The sequence below is a fragment of the Phyllostomus discolor genome, chromosome 5 (genome assembly GCF_004126475.2).
Source record: "Phyllostomus discolor isolate MPI-MPIP mPhyDis1 chromosome 5, mPhyDis1.pri.v3, whole genome shotgun sequence".
Classification (NCBI taxonomy): Eukaryota; Metazoa; Chordata; class Mammalia; order Chiroptera; family Phyllostomidae; genus Phyllostomus; species Phyllostomus discolor.
This window is the reverse complement of record NC_040907.2, coordinates 106,320,669-106,335,422: the sequence shown is the minus strand read 5'-3', so window position 1 is coordinate 106,335,422 and position 14,754 is coordinate 106,320,669. Positions and strand designations below refer to the sequence as shown.

General features: G+C 36.7%; 1 protein-coding gene across 5 annotated transcripts in view; it reads left to right on the top strand.

Annotated features, from left to right (window-relative positions):
• MARCHF8 (membrane associated ring-CH-type finger 8) overlaps nucleotides 1–14,754 on the top strand; it is a 175,643-nt gene that overhangs the window by 40,046 nt on the left and 120,843 nt on the right. The window contains exon 3 of one of the 5 annotated variants that reach the window (XM_036026687.1): nucleotides 11,566–11,568. The exons of the other annotated variants lie outside the window; for them this stretch is intronic. The gene's annotated coding sequence lies outside the window, so the exon portion shown is untranslated. The remainder of the gene's footprint in view (nucleotides 1–11,565; nucleotides 11,569–14,754) is intronic. 5 annotated transcript variants of the gene reach the window in all.

The following is a 14,754-nucleotide window of genomic DNA, read 5'->3' as shown; positions in this document are numbered from 1 at the left end:
TTTGCCAGATTCACTTATTAGGTCGAGTACATTTTTTTGTGGAGCTTATAGCTTTTCCATGTACACTCTCATGTCATCCTGCAAATAGTGATACTTCTCTGCTTCCTCCTTTTCAATTTGGATGCCTTTTATTGTTTTTCTTGTCTGATCACTGTGGCTAGGACTTCCAATACTATGTTGAAGAGGAGTGGTGAGAACAGAAATCCTTGTCTTTTTCTTGATCTTAGTGGGAAAGCTTTTCGTTTTTGCCCATTGAGTATGATGTTGGCTGTACGTCTCTCTCATATGGCCTTTATTATGTTGAGGTATGCTGTCTCTCCTTCCACTTTGCTGAGTGATTTTATCAGAAATGGGTACTGTACCTTATCAAATGCTTTTTTCTGTATCTATTGATATGATCGTGTGATTTTTATCTTTGCTTTGTTTATGTGATATTTACATTTTTGATTTGTGAATATTGAAACCATCCTTCTTTCACCCCTGGGATGAATCCCCCTTAATGTGCTGTATGATATTCTTAATGTTTTGCTGGAGGCAGTTTGCCAATATTTTGTTAAGGATTTTAGCATCTATGTTAATCAGCAATATTGACCTATAGTTTTCTTTCTTTTTTGTGTCTTATCTGGTTTTGGGATTGGGATGATGCTGGTTTCATAAAGAGTTTGGGAGTCTTCTCTCTTGGAAAGTTTTGGAATAGTCCTGTGAAGAATAGGGCTTAGGTCTTCCTTAAATGTTTTGTAAAAATTCTCTGTGAAACCGTCCACTGCAGGACTTTCTGTGCGCTGGGGTTTTTTGATTACTGCTTTGATTTCATCAGCTGTCATTGGTCTATCAGGCTTTCTGCTGCTTCTTCACTCAGTTTTTGGGAGATTATATTTTTCTAGAAATTTGTCCAGTTCACCCACGTCAAATTTCTTGGCATATAGTTTATTCGTAGTAATTTCTTAAAACTCTTTATGTTTTCTGTGGTATCAGTTGTAATCTTTCCTCTTTCATTTGTGATTGTGTTTATTTGGTTTCTCTCTCTTTTTGTTTTGATGAGTCTCCTTAAAGGCTTGTTAATTTTGTTCATCTTTTCAAGGAACCAGCTCGTGGCTTTATTGATCCTTTGAATTGTTCTTTTAGTCTCTGTGTCATTTAATTCTGCTCTGATATTGGTTATTTCTTTCTTTCTACGTGCTCTGGGCTTTGTTTACTTTTGTTCCTCCAGTTCTTGTAGATGTAGGGTTAGGTTGTTTATTTGAAATGTTTGTATCTTTTTTAGTAGGCTTGTATCACTATGAACTTCCTTTTTAGGACTGCTTTCCCTGTGTCTCATAGGTTTTTGGACTGTTGTGTGTTCATTTTCATTTGGTTCCAGAAACTTTTTGATTTCTTCTTTGATCTCATTCTTAACCCATTCATTGTTTAATAGCATGCTATTCAATCTTCATGAGTTTGAGTGTTTTTGTGTTTTTTTCCTTGAGGTTGGTTTCTAGTTTTACTTGGCTCTTGTGGTACAAGAAAGTGCTTGATGTGATTTCAGTTTTTCTTGAATTTGTTGAGGCTTGTTTTGTGTCGTTTTATGTGTCTATCTTAGAAAACGTTCAATGAGAATTTGAAAAGAATGTGTATTTTGCTTCTTTGGGATGAAAGGTTCTATATATATCATTTAAGTCCTTTTGATTTAGGGCGTTCAGTACCACAGTATTCTTGTTGATAATTTGTTTGGAAGATGGATGTGGACTCTGACAGTGGTTTCCATGGTGTTGTGGATGCAGTGAACACTTTCACACGGACTGCAGAAGAATTCCTGTGGAGAAAAGAGATGGCATGGCCACTCTCTAAGTGAGAGAGTGCCCTGACCCATGCCTGGACAGGCTTTTATTGTTTTTTCTGGGTGTATTACATCAAAGAAGGTCATCATTCATTATGCACAGGTTTGCTTTAGGTGATTACCTTTTGAAAACGAACACACAACAGTCCAAAACCTATGAGACCAGGGAAAGCAGTCCTAAAAAGGAAGTTCATAGTGATACAAGCCTACCTAAAAAAGATACACACATTTCAAATAAACAACCTAACCCTACATCTACAAGAACTGGAGGAACAAAAGTAAACAAAGAAAAGGATGTTGCAAATTCAAGGGAAAAGTGGTTGAACTGGTTACACTCTATCCTTGGGAGGTTTAGCACAGACTTTAGCAAGTTACTTGAAAGATATGCATTAAACATTTGCTGCCTTAACTCAGGGTGAGGGAGTTTTAGCAAAAGCAAGCCGGAATGCCAGCCTAGATCTCATGCAGGCCTGGTTCTCTATGGGCTTGGCTCCTATGTGCCACCTTGAGTCTGTTCGTTTTCTGAACCAGAGCTGAGCTATATTTGCCATTGCCACATGGGCTGGTTCCCTATAGAAGATCTTTCTATTTTTGACAGTGGGTGTTAAAATCCCCCAATATAAGGGTGTTGCTGTCCATATCTCTTGAAGTCCTCCAAGATTTTCTTAATGCATTTGGGTGCTCCTATTTTGGGTGCATATAGTTTACAGTATTTATATCTTCATGGTGGATTGTTGTCTTGAGTATTATGAAGTGTCCTTTTGTGTTTTTTTATGACCTTTGTTTGAAGTCTGTTCTTTTCTGATATAAGTATTGGTACCCGGGCTTTTTTTCCTGTGCATTGTGTGGACTGTTTTTTTCCAACCCTTCACTTTTACTCTGTGTAGGTGTTTTGTTCTGAGGTGGGTCTCGTAGGTGGCATATGTGTGGGTCATGTTTCTTACCATTCAGCTATCTTATTTCTTTTGATTGCAGCATTTAATCCATTTACTCTTAATTATTACTGATAGGTACTTATCCATTGCCATTTATCCTCTTTGTACCTGTGTTACTCTCTGTCTCACTCTTCCTTCATCTTCTTAATACAGTCCTTTTAGCATATCTTGCAGTGCTGGTTGGTGGAGATTTTTCAGTTTTCTCCTATCTGGGGAACACTTTATTTCATCTTCCATTTTAATTGAGAGCCTCGCTGGGTAGAGTAGTCTTGGTTGCAGGTCTTTGCTTTCATTTCTTCGAATATTTATTGCTATTCCCTTCTGGCTTGTAGTGTTTCTGTTGAGATGTCAGCTGGTAGGCTTATCAGGGCTCCCTTGTATGTTACTTCCTGTTTCTTCCTTGCTGCCTTTAAGATTCTGTCTTTGTCTTGGAATTTTGCCATTTTAATTATGATGTGTCTTGGAGTGGGCCTCTTTGGATTCCTCTTGATTGGGACCCTCTGTGATTCCTGGGCTGTGTGACTTTTTTTTTATCAAATTAGGGAAGTTTTCCATCATTACTTTTTCAAACAGTTTTCTATTCCGTGTTTATCTTCTCTTTCTCGAATCCCTATGATACAGATATTATTACATTTCATGTTGTCCTGTAGTTCCTTTAACCCCTTTTCATCCTTTTTTAAGTCTTATTTCCTTTTTTGTTCTTTCTGGGAGTTGTTTTCTGTCTTGTCCTCTAGCTTGTTGTTTTGATCCTCTGGTTCATCTTGCCTGCTTTTGTTCTTTCTGTTGTAGTCTTCAATGAGAGATTGTATTGTTCATTTCCTCCTGGCTCTTGTTACTATTTTCTATGTCATTTTTCATGGAGATATAGTTTGTAGTAAGTTCTTAGTAGCTCTCTTTAGTTTTTGGTAATTCTCACTGAAATAATTGAGCTTCCATATAACCATTGTGTTGAACTCAATATCTGTTAGTTGGCTTGCCTCTATTTCATTTAGCACTCTTTCTGAGGATTCCTGCTTTCCTTTAGATTGGGGGTTGTTTCTTTCTCTTCCTATTATTTGTGAGACTCTTCTTGTTTACTTTTGCTTCTTAATTGATCTGTTTTGACTCCTTGACTTTGTAGTGTGAACTTTTATGGTAGGAGACCTGTGAGATTCAGTGGTGCAGAACCACTGTCAGAAGCAATTGAACCAGTATTAATAAGGGTGTAAAGAGATTCAGACTGTTACAGGAAACAAGGGAAATAACCTGTAGTATTAAATCTGGTAACTTAATAGGTACAAAGTTTATGGGTAAGAAATGGATGTTAAAAAACTATGCAGGGAAGAAAATATCACTAATCATGGAGAAGATCATGGAGATCATGGAAAAGAGCAGTGGAATTTGTCTAAGTAGCCTCTAGTATTTACCACTGTTTTTTCTTTTTGGATCTGCCTCTGGTGATGCAAGAAGTTGACCCCGTCTGACCTTAGGCAGTCTGCTCAGAGATTGCCAGGGAACTACTTTCTGTGGGTGTCTCCTTCAGTAGTTAATCTGGTCACTCTGCATGCAGTAGTAAGTCTTAAGCACCATAGGGTGGGGCAGAATCCCTCATGGAGTCGGGGCTATTGTTTCCCCATTGGCTGTTACTGCTCAGAGGAGAGTAGTCTGTCTGAGCAGGATGGCTGCTGCTGTATGGGAGCAGACTCAGCTCAGAGGTCCCAGTGTCTACCCTCTGAGTTCTCTCCCAAAGCTTCTGTCCCCAGTCTCTACTCAGACACCTCCAGCCCACTCTGCCCTTGACATTGCCAATGCCCCAGGTAAGTGGCTGCCAATGAAAATTTGTGTGTTGGCCCTTTAAATGGCTCTTTTGTTTCCAGTCGTCTGACTCTGGCAGAGAGCACCCCTGTGCTTTGCTGCTTTTATTTGTGTACTTTTCACAGTTGTTATCTGTGTACTTTTTGGGCTCTGGTGCTGTTGGTTGGGAATCCTAACTTAGGGCTTAGACCCTGCTTTTCTCAGGGGGATCCAACCAGTTGCTTAATTATCCCTTTGGCACTCCTGTCTGTGGACACCTAGCCAGCCTTCTCTAGTCTCTATGGCACTCCTGACCAATCAGGTTGTACTGATTCTGATTTTTCTGTTTCTCTGAGGTTACAAGGCTTCTCTCTCACTATTGTTCAGTTGTTCATTCTTGTTTATTTCCCCACAATTCAGTTGTAATTCCAGATTAGTCCTGGGAGGAGGTTAGTGTGGCTTCCATTCATCATTCCCCTGCCATTGTGCCTCTAATTTTAGCTCTTAAAAATACACATTTAAACTATAAAAATTTTATATCTTTACTAAAGGTTTAGAAATAAAGCAATGAAAATCATTTATTTTGCCATATTAAAACTATTTGCTTTTTAATGAATTTTCTTCTAGGATTTTGCTCATGTGTATATAACATAGTTTAATGTATGTAAAATTTTGTCAACTGCTTTTTATCATACTCATGTTTATTTTGCCTCTAATGCCCACATAATATTCCTTTGATTTCACTAGCACTGCAGTTTACTTAGCTTTTCCCCATTTGAGGGAAATTAAGGATATTCCTGTCTTTCTTTGTTGTTAATGTTATATTGAAAATTTGGGTGCTTGTCTATTTTGTATACTGGGTTAACCAAAAAGTTTTAGTTATTTCCATAAAATGAAAGACACAGTTTTCATTTTTACCAGTTACTTTATTGATTTGAATATTTTGAGTATGTCGGCTATCTCCTGTGTAGTATAAAATTGATTGTTGTAAATTAATGTCCCGATTTGATTGCTATCAACTTCAACTCATTTACCCGACTGTGGAGTATTGTCCAGGGAGAAATCTCCAGCACAAAACTCCACAAACCCCTTTGACATGTTTGATGATTCACAGCACCTTTTCCCTACACTATAGAAATCTTTTTGTGTGTTTACTTGTATTTTTACCTTCTTCAGATAAAACATAATGTGCCAAAAACATTGCATATTTTCTTCTGTCTTCAATATTGAAAGACTATACAAAATTCACCAATTTTGGTAAGTTTTTTAAATGCACACAGATACAGCTGTCACAATACAATTTGAGACAATTGTTTCAACTGAAGTTAAAGATAACTAAGCACTACTACTGCCATGTTATGGAAAGTATCTAGTGAACTTTTTGGCTAATTGAATATTTTCTCAGGTTAGTTTCCCAAAGGTAAGCTCTTTCACAGTTTCTGAGCCCTCTTGCTAGTAGGTTTCCATGATGGGCATTTTGAGTATATGATTCTATCATAAGAGGACCATGAGAACACAGACTCAGTACATATTAGTCAATGATTTGCTGACTTTTTATAATTTTGTAAAGGAAAAGAATGGTTATCTGAACTTTTGCCTTTCTTTGATGATTAAATAATATATTAAGTGAGGATCCGTGCTATGTCTCATTTGTGAAGTGGATGTTCCTAAGCTCTCACCATTTATTTATTGGGATTTTAATTTTCATAAAGCTATTTGTCTTAACTTCTTTTATAAAAAGATATTAACTTTAAGTCCTATGTTCTACAAATATTTTGAGTCTTATTTGCCTGTGTATGTATTTTTACTTTTAATTATGGTATTATATCTATGACTTTCTTCCTTTTCTGATTTTTCTATGCTAATTTAGGCTAAAAAAATCAGTTTTCCTTTTTAATTCCTTAACATATTCACTTGCAATTGTATTTATTGTTTTTATTTATTTACATTTTAACTTTGATATTCATCAGAATTTACTCTGATGAATGATGTATGTGTCTTAATTGGTATTTTGTGCCTTCCAGATTTTAACCAGTTATTCCAACACCATTTATTGAGTAACCTACTCCTTTCCTTTAATTTTGTGCTTCTTCTTCTATGATCTTATGATAATTCAGTTTCTGTACTATCTTTTCTATCTTTTAACTGTACCTCATAGTTTAATAATAATTATTCACTTGTAATGGTTTACTATTTCATAGGACTCAACTATCTGTTGCTCCTTTTCCAATGTTTTTATTTCATCTCATTCTTATGCATAATTTTACAATCATTATGTCAAGTAAAAAAATCTTGCTTTGATTGGAATTATACTAAATATTTGCTTTAATTTGGGGAGAAAAGTTTTAGTATTTAAACATACTCTATAATCACTGAATTTAAAATCACTGAATGGAAATTCTTAAGTCTTTTATGTCATTTATCTCTAATTATTATTTTAAAAAATTTTTAAAAGATTTTATTTATTTATTTATTTTTAGAAGGGAAGGGAGGGAGAAAGAGGAGAGAAACATCAGTGTGTGGTTGCCTCTCATGTGGCTCCCACTGGGGACCTGGCCTGCAACCCAGGCATGTGCTCTGACTGGGAATTGAACCAGCAACCCTTTGGTTTGCAGTCTGCGCTCAATCCGCTGAGCTATGCCAGCCAGGGCTATCTCAATTATTTTATGTTTTTTGTTTTGTTGATGTACAGGAATGTTGGTGACATTAATGTGCTTTGACCTTAAAAAGAAAACAGCCACCTGCTAAATGGTTTTATTCATGAATAGCGGAGAATTACAATGTGAGACAAGCAAGCTATAGGAAAATCTCAGGTGTATCCGACAAGAAACTGAGGGAAATGTTACTTTACAGAGAAAATGGAGGAAGTTGGGAGGGGTCGTTTTGAATGAAAGTCATTTGGAAGAAAGCAGAGTTTAGGATAGTGCAGCGTTTCCCATTGACTGGGCTTGTTGCTGGCCTAGGAGAATTCCACTGAGTCTGTAAATGATGGCTCTTGTTAGGGTCTTTAATTGACGTGGAGTGGTAGTACATAAGGGCTCCCCTTCTGGCCTCCTGACTTCATTTTAATAGAGGTTCCCTTTGTACTGTTTCAGTTACCGTATTTTGCCATGTATGATGAACTCCCATGTATAATGTGCACCCACATTTTGTGCTCATTTACATGGAATTACTATACCCATGGTATGTAATCATTATGCCATGTATAATGCACATGGTTATTTTTTCCTAAAAATTTGGGCAAAAAAAGTGCCCATTATAGAGAGCAAAACACAATATACTTTATTTTTAGGACTATAAGATGCACTGGACCATAAGATGCACCTAGGTTTTAGAGGAGGAAAATAGGAAAAAAAATTTGAAGCAAAAGATTGGTAAAATATTTAATAACCTGTGATGCCGCTCACTGCTGCGCCCCCCCCCCCCACCCCCCCCCCCCCCCCCCCCCCCCCGCAGCGAGCCAGATAGCTACATTCGGACTATAAGATGCACCTGTATTTTCCTCCCATATTTGGTGAGGGGAAGTTCATTATAATCCGAAAATACGGTTCCTTTTTTCTTATACTAGAGTACTGATTTATACAAATGCTTATGTTTTTAACTGATTCGTTAGTTCTTAGAAAATCCTTTGGACTTTAGCTCTTTTTTTGTACTATAAAGTTCACTCTTATTTTTAAGTGTTATTGAGGGGAATTTCAACCAGTGAGGTTCCCCAGGCCATCACAGATGAGAATAGAGTCATCCTGGACAAAACCTTGTTGCTCTGTCGGGAAAAGGGGGTGGCAGTTCCCTCTATTGGAAAATGCCCCAAGCCCTTCTCCGACATGGCTTTTATTAGGGTTGCGAAGTGCAGGGGGATACAGCACACGTATATAGCTTATCAATCAACATCCAACAAGGCTATAGTCATAAAAAAATAACACTATTTATAAATAACAATTAAAGAAACACAGAAATCTTTTCAGGTTAGGATCTATGAGACATGCTGATGCCAGATGGCTGTAAATGGGTATATCATGAAGTAGGGAGTTTCACTCCTTATGCCTTGAACCCAAACATCTGGGTTTTACTGGGAGGGCTTATCACTGAACAGAGCCAGCTTCAAAGGACAAAAATGTACATTTTAGGCCTGATTCCCACAGGACCCTCAGTGTTAGAATCGAGTCATGCCTGCCACCTGCATCATAGCCTGGTTTTCCAGGGAGACTTACTAGCCCCTTTCAGAGCTTGCTCTTGCAGGGCCACAGTCTCCAAAACCACACATAACGGTCTCCAACATGTTACCATAGAAGAAAAATTCTATACATTAAATAATAGCAGTGGTAATATACTTACTTTATTTTTAAGTTTAATTGGAATGCCTCAAGAGTTTTGCCAGGTGAGTATAAAGTTAAATTTGGATTGAGAGATGTGCTTTTTAAAAGTTAGGAATCTATTATTGTTTTCTAAAAAGTTTTAAAATTGTGTATTGGTAATGGGTTTTATCATTTGTTTATGGCACCTAATGACATAAATGACTGATTTTTCAGGTTTTCCTTGTAAAACTGATTCTGTTCCTGGGTGTTCAGGTGTCTTAGTACGCTGGCGCACACTGCTCACTGTGTGTGTATTTTGGGTTTCCCACAGGCATGTCAAGCAAACTGTGCCCATAGGGAACCCCCTTATTTCTCACTCCTCCTATATCCCAGTCTTGTAAATGCACAGCTAGAAACCAGGGCATGGCTTAGACCCCTGACTAGATTATGTCATTTCCCCACTTTCACTGCTTGAAGTATGGCCTTGATCATTCAGAGCTGTATATTTCAATTGGTCTCCTTAACTTCTACTTTTTTTTTCTTTCTGTGTCTGCTAGTTGCTATGCACAGACTTCTCTCTCTCTCTCCCTCTCTCTCTCTCTCTCTCTCTCTCTCTAATATGAAACTGATAGAGACAGGCTTGACTTAAAGTTATTTACTCTGAGTGTCAGTCAGGCTGTCATGATTCAACAATTCACAATAGGGAGAAGCAGGACATTGCTGGAACCCAGTACCCTATGAGCAAGGGTGCAGGGAGGCATGTAGACCTGGGGTGACTGTCCTTCAGGGAGGCTGCGACTGGAATCTTGGTCCCCAGCATTGTTGTTGGAAGGGGCATAATCCTTCATTTGACCATATGGGAAGCACTTAGAACATCTTGATTTTTAAGGCACGCTGGTTGTCATGTGGATCAGACCTTCCTACCTCTGCTCTTATAGGGATAGCATTGTCAACCTTGCTTTCCCTCAGAGTCAGGCTGCTTGAGGTCCTAAATAAATATCAGAAAGGATTTGAGGTCCCAATTGTATAAATCTTGTGTCAAACTGAGATGTAGGAAGACAGAAAATAGTACTGGAAAGACAAAGCAAACAAATTGACTTTTGTGAGGTAATGAGAGAGAGGAATCACTGCACAAGCCTGAAGAAGTCAGGCTGGAAAATGTGCTGATGTTAAAACCCTTACCTCTTTGTCCATATGGACACAATCTTATTTGAGCCTCACAATAACACTGCAACCTGAGTAGAGATGATCATCTTTTTGTTTTACAGATGAGGAACCAGTCACTGAAATTGATCAGTTTGCCCAATGTCACAGTTAGTAATAGAGTCAATACTTAGATTTCTGATTGCTGATTTTTCACTTTTCCTGTTATCTTTCTAAAAACTGTAAGAGTGATAGGATAATGATGGCCATCTCCATTTCATCCAGATAAATAACATTAGGGATAGCACAAAGGACAAATAAAATTGTATTTCTTAATGCATCTTATTTGCACATTCTTCTTTTAAACAGCTTTGTTGAGATATAAGCCACATCCATTGCAATCCATTCATTTACAGTGTGCACTTCTATGGCTTTTAGTATACAGAAGAATTATACAACCATCACCATAATAAATTTTAGAACATTTTCATTACCCTAAAAGGAAATTCTGTTAGCCATTACTCCTCAACCTCATCCATACTCCAACCTTTGGCAACTACTATCTATTTTCTGTCTCTATAAATTTGCCTATTCTGGACATTTTATGCAAATATTATCATACGACATGTGGTTCTTCTTTCACTTAGTATTATGTTTTCAAGGTTTATCCATGTTGTAGCATATATTTGTATTTTATTCTTTTTATTACTGAATAATACTCCATTATATACATAAATTTTACTTTCTTTCTGGCTATGAACATCCACGTATATATTTTTATGTGGACATGCACTTTCATTTATTTGGGTGTGTATATACCTAGGAATGAAATAACTGGGTCATATGGTAACTCTCTGATATTTTGAGGGAGAGCCAAACTTTCAAAGCAGCTACATACATTCCCACCACCAGTGAAGGAGGGTTTCAGTTTTTCCACATTCTTGCCAACACTTAACTGTCTTAATTATCCATAATTAAAGTGGTATCTCATGGTTTTGATTTACATTCTTCTATTGGCTAATGATGTTGAGCAATCCACTTTACATTGGGTTGTCTTTTTACTATTGAGTTGTAACAGTCCTTTATATGTTCTAGATGCAAATCTCTTATTAGTTATATGATTTGCAAAAAAAAAATTTTGTCCTATTGTTGTCTCCTCACTTTTTTTACTTTAAATGAGTTTTTATTTTTCATTTATAGTTAATGTACAATATTACATTAGTTTCAGGTGTACAACCCAGCAATTAGATTTTACATAACTTATTAAATGATTACCCTGATAAATCTAGTACCCATGACACTATACATAGTTATTACAGTATTATTAACTATATTCCCTATGCTGTACTTTACATTCCCATGACTGTTTTGTATCTACCAATTTGTACTTCTTAATTCCTTCAGATTTTCCACCCATCCCCTCTACTCTACTCCCATCTGGCATCTATCAAAATGTTCTTTTTATCTATGAGTATGTTTTTGTTCTGCTTGTTCGTTTATTTTGTTTTTCAGATTCCACATATTAGTGAAATCACCTGGCATTTGTCTTTCTCTGTCCGACTTATTTCATTCAGCACCATACCCTCTAGGTCTGTTGTTGCAGATGGTAAGATTTCATTTTTTTTTATGGTTGAGTCATATTTTGTTGTTTATATGCAACACTTCTGTAGGGAAATGGAGTCAGTCTGACTCCCTCACCCAGGTATCTGGGTAACTTAGATAAGCAGTGTTCCCATATCCTTGAGACTGGGTCAGATAAACTGTTCTCATAACCTCGAGTGGGCCCTCATGCGTAGAATGAAGTTCTGTTGTATAGTATCTTGGTACCCTGCCTATTCTGTGTGCGTGTAGTATATGAGGGAGTTGGGACTCCCTGCTGACGCAACACGTGGCTGACAACATGCAGGGACATGCAGGGACATGCAGGGACACACGGCTTGCAGCATAGTGTATGTGGATTGCTCCACCCTTGAATAAAAGGCATGTCAGACATCCTGATGGCTCTGCAAATTTTCTTCCATCTGCCTGAATCCAGAGTGAACCTGTCTGACCTTGAATGGTTGCAACACAACTTCTTTATCCATTCATCTATTGATAGACGCTTAGGTTGCTTCCACATCTTGGCTATTGTAAATAATGCTGCAATGAACATGTGAATGTACATGTCTTTTCAATTTAATGTTTTGGGTTTTATCTAAAAGTGGGGGAGTCCTTCTTTGTCTCTCATTATATACAATTTGTTTTAAAGTCTGTTTTGTATTGCTACCCCAGTTTTATTGTTTCCATTTTCAATAAATACATTTTTATACTATTACTTGCAGTTTATGTGCCTTTTGATCCTATATATGATTGCTGTGGCTGGTGCTTCCAGTACTATATTGAATAGAGTTGTGAAAGTGGACATCCATGTCTTGTTCCTAATCTTAAGGGAAATGCTTTTAGTTTTGGCCCATTGAGGATGATGTTGGCCGTGGGTTTGTCATATGTGGCCTTTATTATGTTTAGGTGTGTTCCCTCTATTCCCACTTTGCTGGGAGTTTTTATCATAAATTGGTACTGGATTTTATCAAATGCCTTTTCTGCATCTATTGATAATTTCATGTGATTTCATCTATTATTTTGTTTATATGATGTATCACATTTATTGATTTATCAATCTGATATCCCCAGAATAAATCCCAATTGATTATGGTGTATGATCTTTTGAATATTTTGCTGGATCCTGTTTGCTAATATTTTGTAGAGGGCTTTAGCATCTATGTTCATCAGGGATATTGACCTGTAGTTTTCTCTCTTTGTAGTGTCTTTGTCTGGTTTTGGAATAAGGATAATGCTTGCCTCATAAAGAGAGCTTAGACATCTTCACTCCTCTTGAATTTTTGGAATAGGATAGTTGTTAGTTCTGCTTTGAATGTTTGGTAAAATGTGCCTGCAAAGCTATTCAATCCAAGGTGTTTGTTTGCTGGGATGTTTTTGATTATTTCTTTATTTTCATCAGTTGTAATAGGTCTATTCTGGTTTTCTGATTCTTTGTGATTCAGTTTTGGAAGATTGAATGTTTATAAGAATTTACCCATTTCACCCAGGTTGTCCAATTTGTTGGCATATAAGTGTTCGTAGTATTTTCTTAAAATTCTTTGTATTCTTTTGTGTCAGTTGTTACTTTGCCTCTTCCATTTCTGATTTTTTAATTTGGGTCCTCTTTTTTTTTTCTTGATGATTCTGGTTAAAGGTCTGTCAATCTTGTGCATCTTTTCAAATAACCACCTCTTGGTTTCATTGATTCTCTTTGTATTTTTTGTCTCCATGACATTTGTTTCCGCTTTGATCTTTACTATTTTCTTATTACCTACTCTGGGCTTTGCTTTCTTTTGCTAGTTTTTTTAGATGTAGGGCTAGATAGTTTATTTGAGATTTTTGTTGCTTTCACTGTGTCCCATAGACTTTGGGATTGTTGTATATTTATTTTCATTTTTTTGCCAGGTAATTTTTGATTTCTTCCTTGTTCTCATTGTTAACCCATTTATTGTTTAATAACATGCTATTTAGCCTCCATATGTTTGAATGTATTTTAGTTTTTTTATTGCAGTGAATTTGTAGTTTCACATCATTGCTTGATATGATTTCAGCCTTTTTGAATTTGTTCAAATTTATTTTGATTCATAGCATGCGGTCTATCTTTGTGAATGTTGGATGTGCAATTGAAAAAAATGTATATTATCCACTCCAGTGTGTCATTTAAGGTTGCTGTTGCCTTGATTTTTTTTGTCTTGAAGAACTGTCCATTGTAGTCTGTGGGGTATTAGAATCCCTTACTACGACTGTGCTGCAGTTGATCTTTCCCTTAATGTTTACCAGGATTTTCTTTATATATTTAGGTGCTCCTATTTTTGTGTGCATATATGTTTACAAGGGTTATATCCTTTTGTTTGATGGATCGTTTAGTATTATGTAATGACCTTTTTTTCTCCCTTGTTATGGTGTTTGTTTTGAAGACCATTTTTGTGTGTATAAGTATTGCTATACCAGCATGCTTTTTGGGGGGGGGGGGTCTATTTGCATTGAATACTTTTTCCATCACTTCATTTTCAGTCTGTGTTTCTTTATTTCTGAGATGGGTGTCTTGTAGACTGTATATGTATGGGTCATGTTTTCTATCCATTTTGCTACCGTATGTCTTTTGATTGGAGCATTTAATCCATTTACATTTAAGGTTATTGATACCACTTGTTACCGTATCAGTCTTTTAAAAACAGATTTTATTTGTTTTTGTATTTAGAGAAAGGGGAAGGGAGGGAGAGAGAAGGAGAGTTGCATCAATGTGTGCTTGCCTCTCTTGCGCCTGCTACAGGGGACTTGTCCCACAAGTCAGGCATGTATCCTGACTGGGAATCAAACCTGTGACCCTTTGGTTTTCAGGTTGGCACTCAATCCAATGAGCCACACCAGCCAGGGATATCACCATTTAATTTTTTATACTTATGTTTCTCTCCCAAATATTTTTCTTTTCTTTTCTTTTCTTTTCTTTTCTTTTCTTTTCTTTTCTTTTCTTTTCTTTTCTTTTCTTTTCTTTCTTTTCTTTTCTCTTTTTTTCTTTTTTCTTCCTTCCTTCCTTCCTTCCTTCCTTCCTTCCTTCCTTTCTTTCTTTCTTTTTTTTTTTTGAAATGAGGCCTTCTAGCATTAATTGCAACACTGGTTCTGTGGTAATGAACTCCCTTAGTGGGCTTTTTTTTTTTTTTTTGGTTGTGTTTTTGAATAGGAAGCTCACTCTTTTGCCTTCAATTTTATCTTA